Genomic DNA, 11415 nt, shown 5'->3' with positions numbered 1-11415 from the left:
CAGTCAGTGCTGGTAGTGATCAGCAGAACCTTCTCGGATATTTTTCTTTGTAAATCCACTGAATAAAGCAGAGACCCAGCTGCATGACGGACGGGTCCAAACTCAAGACCTGTACTAGCCTAATACTGTACTGTACATATGTACTATACATGACCAGCAAACTCAGCTTTGAGCAGCTGTTCACACAGAAAATCACCATATTTTATATTGAAATACACTAAAAAGTGCAGAAAATATGGCAATTCTTAATGTTCCTCACTGACCTTCAGACTTTGGGACACATTTACTTCAAAACAGTGGGATCTAACTGCAGAGGTGTCAAATCCAGGTCCAGAAAGTAAAAATCCTTCCCAGGATTTTGTTCCAACAGGCTGGCTTCTCTAGTTAGATCACACCACCAGCAGAGCTGTCCAGCCTGTTGGAACAAAATCCTGGGAAGGATTTTTACTTTCTGAACCTGGATTTGACACCTCTGCTGCTCACCATGTGGCCCTGAGGGACAGGGATGCAGCCCCACTGCCTGCTCTGAAACACAGGCTTAGTATAAGTACATACTAACACTATAAGGCTCTGCCCACTGACTTAAAATCTGCATTTCCTTAGTCAATAAAGTCTGTTAAACTGAAAAATTACAGTCATGTTTAAATTTAAATCTTTTTGTTACTGCACTAAGACTGACATATGCAAATGAGCTTGGTTCTGATTGGCTGCCCTACATTGTGCATCAGCCAAAAAAAAGCAGTCTGGGCTGAAACACTTGTTATAACTTCAGTGTGAGTGGGCGGGGCTAAACATCTGAAGGCTGAATACGCAGACAAATGTAAATGTTTTGGCTTTTGTAGCATCGCCAACGCAACATATTCAAAACAGGCTGTTTTTCCAAGGTGCTTTTCCACATATGGGAATCTTTTATATCAGAGAAGTGAGTTTTTCCCAAGTTCTGGGCTGTTTAAGCTTTAAAAAGGTCTTTATTCTCAGACAGTGAAAGGTTATGTAAGGGAAATGGTTCTTATCTGGCTACCCTCCAAAGAAGGGTTGAGAAAAGGATGCTTAAAAAAGTAGGGGGGGGTTTTCTGTGATATGAGCCCTTTAAGAAAACAACATGAGAGCACGTTCAAACCCAGATTCTGCTAAAATAAATTGCTCTGGATTCCCGTTTAGGAAGTTCTGCAGTGATTCTCATGCAGGTCAGACAGTCCTCCAAGCCTGGAGATGCTGTTTTTATGCCCATGGTGTCTGTTCCTATCTGCCTGTATGCTCTCGAGTGCTTTATTAGAGGATAACGAGAGGCGAGTGTGTCGGGCAGCACGCGCAGGCTGTTGTTTTCATGCTGTATCTCTGACCCCCTGGTTGACTCTATGCTGTGAAACTGGTGCAGGCCGGTTGCCTTTTGGCCGTTGCTGGTTTTTGGGCAGGTTTGGTCTAGTTTAGGCCAAACGGTGCGGTTTTTACTCGGAACTGGCCTGTAGATGAGTCACTGAGGAGGAATAAGTTTACAGAAATCAAACTCAGAGCCCCCACAGAGGCTTCAGAAAGCGGATCAAAGCGCTGAGTCATGCGTTTCCTCTCCGGATGACTTTACACTTCGGCCTTCTCTGGGGATGAAATGAGTGCTGAGTATTGCTTCCAGTGAATAAGCTGTTTCCTGTCACTTTGACCCTCTAACAGCCTCCTCATATAGCATTATATGCACTTCTCTGATAAAAACGGGCAGAAAATGAACATGTCGCTGCTGTCGGGAGAAAACCTCATATCTTCATTTTTGTCGTTTTTCAGTTTTTTGACTTGATTTTAAAATGTCTGTTGTTCTTCACATCGTGTGCAAATTTCATGAAGAATGGACCAAAAGAAACGGCCCAAAATGACTTGGAAAGACGTCTGGTTCCATTGACTTCCATTGAAAATGAAGTCGTTTTTTTCCTTCTCCTGTAAAGTTCCCGTTTTGGAGATGCGAGGTTTTCTTCCAACACCAGCGACATGCTAGAGGTGTTTACATGGTAATTAACTGCATTAATTCCATTACGTGTTTATTAATAATGCTCATGGCTGCTGATTGCTAATATTCATACTGAACATCATGTTTTATATAAGCACTGCTGCTACTCGTTTACCACTAATCATATTACCCTGTAACTTTGCTCTTTATACAGCTTTTAATTTTTATATATGCTACCTGATTTTGTCCCGTCTGTACAACAACAGATATTCTATTCTAAAACCTACATGAGCTCCATTTACATTTGACCTCTATTCTGTATGGACCGGTTCAAGTGCTCACTATTTTTTTTGGCATCAACAAAGTTTTTTTATTTTTCTCTGTAAAACAAAACTGTAAACAAACGAAAGCTTTTTAAACTCGAATGGTAATAAAACGTCTCTTTTCCTCTCACAAAATGGAGCGAACATTTATGACTTGCACTTCCCCCACAGCCTCTCCACTTGTTTCAAGTCAGAAATAATTCATATAAAATTACAGCTTGTGTTTGTTGCTGTTGGCGCCTTATGAGGCCTAACAAAAAGTCCAGTGTAGTCAGAGTAACAGTGCTGGGTTTAATAGTACCAGCGAGAAAAGGGAACCGCCGGTCAGCGCGTTGTCGTGTGCTGCCTCAGTATGCTGTAGCGTTAGCAGCGAGCGCTGTGAGGGACGTGGGCTGTTTGTGAAGTGGTCGAGCTGAAGGCCAACAGTAACAGTGTTCGGAGCTGCTGGCAGGGAGCTGCGGGCGCGGCCGGACGCTTTTATGGCCTTCGCTCACAGATCCTGTCCTGTCCAGACAACAGCACTGACGACAGAGATAAAGGCCTGGATTCAGGTTCAACGTTCTAATGTGGCTGGATTCATATAAACAAAGTCTGTCCAAAAGTATCCAGACAGCCCCTTATGAATTCAGCTATCAGTGGTGGGCAGTAACTGAGTAACTGAGTATCTGAGTAACTGAGTAACTGAGTAAATGTAATGAGTTTCTGTACTTTAGTATTTTTGGTGTATCTGTACTAAAGTTTCTCCGTTCTGGGCGTCTTTTTCCTTTCACTCCACTACATTTCAGAGTCTAATATCCGACTTTTTCCTCCTACATTTTGAGAAATCTGTCGTTCCTTTTGGTTTCTGTGTGTATAAAAACGTAACATGTCAAAACAAAAGAAGCGCAAAGCCAGAGCACCAATCAGGGCCCAGCGGTCACTTTGTTTAGAGCTGGTTTTGACCTGTTGGTCATACCGACCCAGTGCAGCACGCGGTTCAACGTCAGCGCAGCAGCGTAAAACTTTGGGAGAGTCTGTTCAACATAAATGATGAACTAACCTAACTTTGTGTAAATAGAGCTCAATATAGAAATATGTCCACATATGCAGTCGAGACTGACGCGGCTTTTTTCTGAATTTCTACAAACACCAGTTCATTTTATAGTAAATGAGTTTGGGCTGGTTTATGTTTATGAACAGACGCCTACAGATCAACATAGTAAAGGAGCTCATCTGTGATCCTGAGTTTAAAGCCAGTTTTTATTCAACTTAAACTTGGAACTAAGTTGTAAATAAATCTGAAACTGAAACTTTGCTTGTGTGTAAAAAGTGATTTCAGAGCCACTCGGTTCTCCCTGATGGAAACTGTTTACCTTCAGTGTTTTGTGCTTCTGATCATTTTAATAGACGTCAGCGTCACTAATTAATGACCTTCTATTAAAAGACTGGTTTACCAAGAGAGACGCTGGAGGACTTTCACCTGAAATGAGTTCATGAAGCCAGTCTGGTTATAAAAATGATAACAGGACATCAGAGCCAGAATTCCTCTTTTAGTACTTTTACTTTATACTTAAGTACATTTGAAGGGAAATACTTTAGTACTTTTACTCAAGTGGAGGTCTAAAGGGAGGAACTTCTGAGCTGCAGTAACTACAGAGGTATAAAGTTGATGAGCCACACCATGAAGGTATGGGAAAGAGTTGTGGAAGCAAGGCTAAGGCGAGAGGTCCAGATCAGTGAGCAGCAGTTTGGTTTCATGCCCAGAAAGAGCAGCACAGATGCAGTTTTTGCATTGAGAGTGTTGGTGGAGAAGAACAGAGAAGGAGAAAGAAGAAGAAGAAGTTGTCATTAGTCTAGTGCGGGGTTTGTTTGATTTGTTTGCTGTTGTTTGAATCCCTGTCTGTGTTGGTTGTATTGGTGTTGTTTGTTTGATCCTGGTTTATGTCATGTCTGGTCCCCGATCGATCCGTGTTGGCTCTATGACCCTGATTTTGGATTTGCCCTTAATAAACGTCGCTTATCTTCGCATTTGCATCCGCCTCCTCGTTCCCCGTCACACAAGCACAATTATCTGCCAATATAGTGAGAAAATTATACATAATAAAATGACCAAAAACGTGTAAAACCTGTCTAGAAATAAACGAAATAATGTTAAATGAATCTTATAACACTCTCAACAGGAGACATGTTAGATTTGAGATTTCTTGACCATATTTAAGATTTTTAAGACTTTTACTTGACAAGATCTATTTTTTGCAGTGTGTCGACATCTGTGTGCAGGTGCTGTTGGAGCCGCTGTTCGTACGTCTGAAAAGAAAGTCAGCAAACCTGATTACAGACTGATTGTCACAGACGGATTGCTCTAGTTTGTTTGTCAGGCAGTCTACATGATGCAGCTCTACCGTTTATGCCAGCATAAAACAAAGAGTAATGACACGAGTCACAAAGTGCTAAAAATACTCTAATCTGGTTTATTGAATCTGCACTGCTGACCTCTCAGATGTTAGCATTGGAGAGAGTTTAGGAATGAAATATTTGTTCAGTCCAAATATTTTATTTTCCCTGTGCAAAGCGCTCGTCTGGTTCTCTTCATGTGTCTTTGGAACACTTAAAAATAACAACAGCTTCAGCTAATTACTGAATAGGGCAAAAAACAGGGCGAATAAATCATCCGGGGCGTTTTTTTGCTGTCTGACGATATTAAAAGCATCCACAGTTACTTATTTGAGGTACTACAAAAACATTCCAGGTCCTTCTTGGCAGCGAAGCCACATTCACAGGGAGTGTTTGCTCAGCCGAACTGAGCTCATTAAGTCAGTACTGATACGATCGGCTGCGTCATTTTAACTCTATACGCACAGCCTGAGGACACCTGGCCTTCCTTTGGAATTTCCTTTTTTTTTTCAGGCTACTTTTCAAGGACGTCAGAAACTGAGATTAAGCTTAAACTTGGATTAAATCAAGGTTTACCTATTAATCCAGCCGCATCAAACTTTAATCCTGCTTTTAGTTATGAAACATTAAACTACATTAAATTTAATTCTGTTGCTTCATCACTTTGAACTCAGGTTTAAACTTTATTAAGGGATTTGAATTTAAAATCCCAGGCAAGACGGTTTACGTTCATTTTCTTAGATGCAAAAGCACCTCAAGAAACTGGTTTACATCACTCATACTGGCTCAGTGATGGCCAGTCAGGCTGAGGATTCTCCACAAGGGGGTGCTATCAACACTCAAATCACAGCTTTTGTGTAACTTACATCACTGAAAGGAGGAAACCCACACCAGCAGGATCTCACGAAAGCACATATGTCTTCAGTAATAAATTGTGTGTATGAAGTAAACGGCCGAAGATAAATGTAATCAAGATTAGAATTCAGTTTTGTTTAACTTCACTCTTGAAAAAGGCGGTTCTACAAGTGTTCTATTGTACAGAAAATGTTTCTTTATAGAACCATGACCTCTCAAAGAACCCTTTGCATGATTAAAAGGTTCTTTGCATTGTGAAAGGGTTATTTTATTGATACAAGTTTGTCCAAGATGGACCTTTACTTGCTCTGGGATTCAAAGGCCCAGTAGCCCTAAGTCCTGGAGAACCCAACTGGCCACAGTTTCAAGGAAGGTCAGCAGAGTTCTTCTGTATTTCTCTGGACTTCTTCCTTCTTCTATATATGGATAAGACAATATATATACATACATACATATATATATATATATATATATATATATATATATATATACATCTATATATAAAATGAAATATGTAATTTAAATTTATAAAATATAAAATTGGAATGTTTAATGCTCTTCAAAGCACCTCTCACACTCCTGATCTGGAATGTTAGAGGATAAATGAAAAAAAGAAGGAAAGAAAGAAGCAGTGACCGCCTTCTCCCTATTGGCTGAGAGAAATCCCCAGGTCCTTACTCTCCTGAGAGGTCACAAATAACTCCACTCAGGAGAGGAGCCTAAGTGGAAGTAATATATAACTGCAGTGATAACAAAACCTCTTATCTTCCAAATTTAAGGAAAAACTATCTTTGCATGATTAAAAGGTTCTTTGCATTGTGAAAGGGTTATTTTATTGATACAAGTTTGAAATTGTAAAAATGGAAGAAGTCTTTTTCAAAATGGTCCTATATAGAACCACCTACAGCACATTGTCCATGAATCTGAAGAACCCGTCAAGATGCAAAAAAAAACTATTATCTGATGGGCTCTTTGAGTGTTCGTGGTTCTATATAGAACCATTTTCTTTACTAAAGAACCCGTCTTGTAAAAGTGTAGGTCTCAGGTGAACAGCTTAGTGGATGGACAGCAGGATAACAGGCTACTCCAATAACATTCTAATAAAGGTTTTCTGCATTAAACAGAACTGACACATGTTTACGAATGTGAAATTATCCCCAAATTTGTGTTTGCATTATTCAAGTTATTCAACAATAATTACATGTTTTATTATTGTTATTGTTATAGTTATTATTATTATTACTAACAACCAAGTTTTCTTTTATAGCTGTTCAATTTTAATTTGGAAAATGTTGGATTACCGTGTGTCTCTCATTATTATTTGATTTATCATTAATTTATCATTAATATTTATCATATTATCATTCGTTATTTGATTGTTCTTCCTCATTAAAGCATTTAAATTGTGTTGTGACGAGGAAGAACATGGTTTAAATATGAATCACTTAATAGTACAATTCACGGTGCACTACAGTAAAGTGATCCCCAAGGGTTCATTTTAGGCTTCAGATTTTTCACCATTTTACCATCAACATTTCATCTAAGAAATATTTTTAAAACTCCATTCATGGTGGAGGGAGACATGCAGGGCGCTGTGCGGCAAAATAGTCCCCAAAGAAAACTCATTATTCCAGATTTTCCACTGTTTTCCATCATCAACATTCCATATAAGCTCAGAAGACTCGTGTAGGTTCTCTGGTGGTTCTGGATGGTAAATAAAGTGTCTATATCTGTGTTGTAGTCATGGCGACGCCTGGTTCCCATCACCACCACTGTAAAGACGTCTGAACTGTTTCACACCAAACCCTCTGAATGAATTAATGAGGGAATTTTGAAAAATCAGTTCAGTTTCTGCTTTGAAAAGCGATTTATCCCTTAACGTTTGATGGGTAAAGAAACAGGACTGTGCTCTATTTGTGATCCGGATTTGTCCAGAACCGTGTGTGGGTGCTATATGCGTAACCCAAACCCCACTGTCCTTAAAAGGCCTGTTCTAAAGCCGATGGATTTGGAGAGATCTTCACACACAAACCACCGACAAACATCTTTCTTTGTCCAAAATAATACACTGACCCTCCCCGGCAGGACAGATGCTAATAGCTCTTACTCTCCGAGGGCTATTATAGGGGCTAATTCTGATCCAGCCTTCTATCCTTCACCCTCTTCAGCAGACGCCAGGCTAAGAGCTCCTAAACGCGAGAGCTCTGAGAGACTGGCTTCGGCGCTCTGGTGGAGAAAGGCATGTTTTGTGTGGAGAGCGCTCAGTCCTCTCTTTCAGGAATGTTAGCATGTCTGGCAACGCTGTTAGCTCCGACTGATGACAGCTGGGAATGTGACAGGGCTTCAGGTTAGCGCTGAGGCCATCAGTGTTTCGGGGATGTCACTTGGGTGGGGGGGCTCGGGGGTTAAATAGTAAAGGACGGCGTGAAGACGGACCTTTTAGCCTGTGTCTAAATTTGGACACTATACACCGTGTAGGATTTCTGTATCTCCAAAACGGAAACTTTACATGAGAGGGAAAAAACCTACCCTACTTTTAATGTAAGTCAATGGAACCAGACGTCTTTCCAAGTCATTTTGGGCCGTTTCTTTTGGTCCATTCATCATAGAATTTGCATACAATGTAAGGAGCAACAGAAATGTTAAAATTCTGTCAAAAACTGAAAAATTTTAAAAATGAATGAAATGAAGAACTGTCTTAATTCTTCATGTCAGACTTTCAACAAGGTGTTGGAAACGTTCCTCAGCGATTCTGGTTGGTTATTTGAGTTCCTGCTGCCTTTCTATCATCTGGAACCAGTCTGCCCGTTCTCCTCTGACCTCTCACATCAACAAGGCATTTTCGTCCACACAACTGACCGCTCACTGGATGTTTCCTCTTTTTCGGACCGTTCTCTGTAAACCCTAGAGATGGTTGAGCGTGAAAATCCCAGCAGATCAGCAGTTTCTGAAATACTCAGACCAGCCCGTCTGGCACCAACAACCACGCCACGTTCAAAGCCCCTTAAATCCCCTTTCTTCCCCGTTCTGATGCTCGGTCTGCACTTCAGCAGGTTGTCTTGACCACCTCTACATGCCTGAATGCAGTGAGCTGCGGCCGTGTGATTGGCTGATCAGCTATTTGTGTTAACAAGCAACTCAACAGGTGTACCTAATAAAGTGGCCGGTGAGTGTGTATGTCGGTGTGTTTGTTGTATGTACCTTTGTCCAAACCTCGCCTCTCGGAAGCCCAGTGTTATTTATAGTCATTGCCCAATACCTTGGCTTGGCTAATCAATACCTCATTTGTTCTTCAGACTAGCTCACAAGATATCAGCTACTTTCTTGAAAATAACAAATTTATGTTACTTTTTATTGTATTTATGTTCAACTTGTGTCAGTTTTAATGATATATATAATATAGCGTTTAACTGCCAGCGTGCACTATATGTCAGTCTTTTAAATTATACAGCAGTGAGTTCTGTGGACACTGTTAAGATCACATCTGACCGACAGCCGATTTGGTCCAACTCTGTAGACGAGACGACACTAAATTCCCAAACGGTCAGTCGGTCTGTGTGGAGCTGGAGAACGAACTGCCGGCTGAGCAGCGAGTGGGCGGAGCTCGTTACTCTGATGTAGAAACGAGCTGCTCGTTAAGGAGCTCTAATTAGGAGGAAGGAGCTGAACATTAAAACATATTAAAGCCGCGTTCACGGCCAGTTTATTCATTTCTTACTGTATTTATTTAACTGCTGTATTAAAGCAGTAGAGCACTCGAGGAGGGAGTTATCACCAATAACATCACGGCTGGGATGATCTACGGACACCAGATCACAGCCGGGATGTTATTCCACGGGAACACACTCCTTGGGTGTTCTACTGCCTCAATACAGTATATGTAATAAATATATTTATATGTGCAATTTTTAAACATTTAAATATCTGCCAATAAATGCAAATCTATTTTAATCACAGTAAATATATGTAAAATAGTTATATATGCATCAATATGTGTATAAATATCACATTTTAAAATCTAGACAGTGATGGTCTGGACTCTGTCAGGGTCAGTTTCAGCTCTGACTGATGCAGAATTGAAAGCAATGGACTGACATTGACTATTGATTAAATATTGAGTTTAAAACGTTGATTATCTGGACATGCTGGTCTATATGGATGCAGACCTCTCAGTAAATAATAGCCCCCAAATATTCAGCCAGGCCAGAGTTTTATATCTGAAAATGTATGAAGGGAATCAGGGGGAGCAGATTGGTGGAGAACGTGTTGTAAAAGGTTCTATATGGCACCTTTTAGAATTATAGATTCTATATACATAATATAGATTTTATTCATTTCTAATGGTTCTAAAAGTCTTTTTTTCAGCTGGCAGCAAACGCAGAGGATCCTCAGTGGGGTTAACTCTGCTTATAGCAGCTCTACACTCTTAAAAAAGACGGTTCCTCGAGGGTTCTTTAGTCAAGAAATTGGTTCTATATAGACCCATGAACACTCAAAGAACCCTTTGCATGTCTAAAGGTTCTTCAGATTGATGGATAACATATAGACGGTTCTATATAGTTGCATATGGTGGCAGATAAAATGTGTTTTATTTGGTTCTATGTAGAACCTTTTAGAAAAGGGTTCTATATGGCACCAAAAATGATGTAAAGCCTGTAACAATAGAAGAACCTTTTTTGTGCCATATAGAACCATCTAAAGAACAATTTCACCAAGAACAGAACCCTCTCACCATGCGAAAGGTTATACAGTTCAGCTGGAAACTGAATGAAAGTAAAAGCAGTTCAGTGAAATAGTCAGAAATTTCAATAACATCATTAGATTGAACACAAGGAAGCTGACACGTTACATTTCAGTGGATTACATGAAATAACCAAGGTTCAAAATGCAAAACTAAAACTGTTATCCTGAGGAAATATTTAAAAATTAATATTTACGCCTAATCATTACGCCATTAACTCGTTATTACCAAATACAGTCCAGCTTTTGAGATCATTTTTCAAAATGAAAAAAATTCACCTTTTTATCTTTACTAATCAAACTGGGCTCATTTGTTGAGTAAACTTGTGGTCATTCTTGTCCTGAAGTATCTGTGAGCTTATGCTGCTCTTGGCATCCAGTCTCCCACATTTTTACTTTATTACGATGATTAACGTCCCAGTCTGTTTGGAGTCCGGAGGTTTTGGTCTTTTCTGGAGCAGAGCGACCTTTTCTGTTATTTTGGCCCCCTTTCTGGAATAAATCTCATCCAATATGCTGTCCTAAAACACTCAAAACATCCACAACTGCAGTCGCAGTTCCTCCAGCTGAGGCTGAACCACACCACATATTCAGCTTTCACCTGCAGGACGGCCAGCGGAGGCTGAAGAACAAGCTTACATCAACTCACTGGCCACTTTATTAGAAACCCCTACGTTGTACTTCCACTCACTGGCCACTTTATTAGAAACCCCTACGTTCTACTTCCACTAACTGGCCACTTTATTAGAAACACTCACCTTGTGCTTCCACTAACTGGCCACTTTATTAGAAACACCCGCCTTGTGCTTCCACTAACTGGCCACTTTATTAGAAACACTCACCTTGTGCTTCCACTAACTGGCCAATTTATTAGAAACACCTACTTTGTACTTCCACTCACTGGCCACTTTATTAGAAACACCTACCTTGTACTTCCACTAACTGGCCACTTTATTAGAAACACCCACCTTGTGCTTCCACTAACTGGCCACTTTATTAGAAACACCTACGTTGTACTTCCACTCACTGGCCACTTTATTAGAAACACCTACCTTGTGCTTCCACTAACTGGCCACTTTATTAGAAACACCTACCTTGTGCTTCCACTAACTGGCCACTTTATTAGAAACACCTACTTTGTACTTCCACTCACTGGCCACTTTATTAGAAACACCTACGTTGTACTTC

Source organism: Pygocentrus nattereri, chromosome 10 (assembly GCF_015220715.1).
Source record: "Pygocentrus nattereri isolate fPygNat1 chromosome 10, fPygNat1.pri, whole genome shotgun sequence".
In the NCBI taxonomy this organism is placed as follows: Eukaryota; Metazoa; Chordata; class Actinopteri; order Characiformes; family Serrasalmidae; genus Pygocentrus; species Pygocentrus nattereri.
This window is presented reverse-complemented; position numbering follows the sequence as displayed.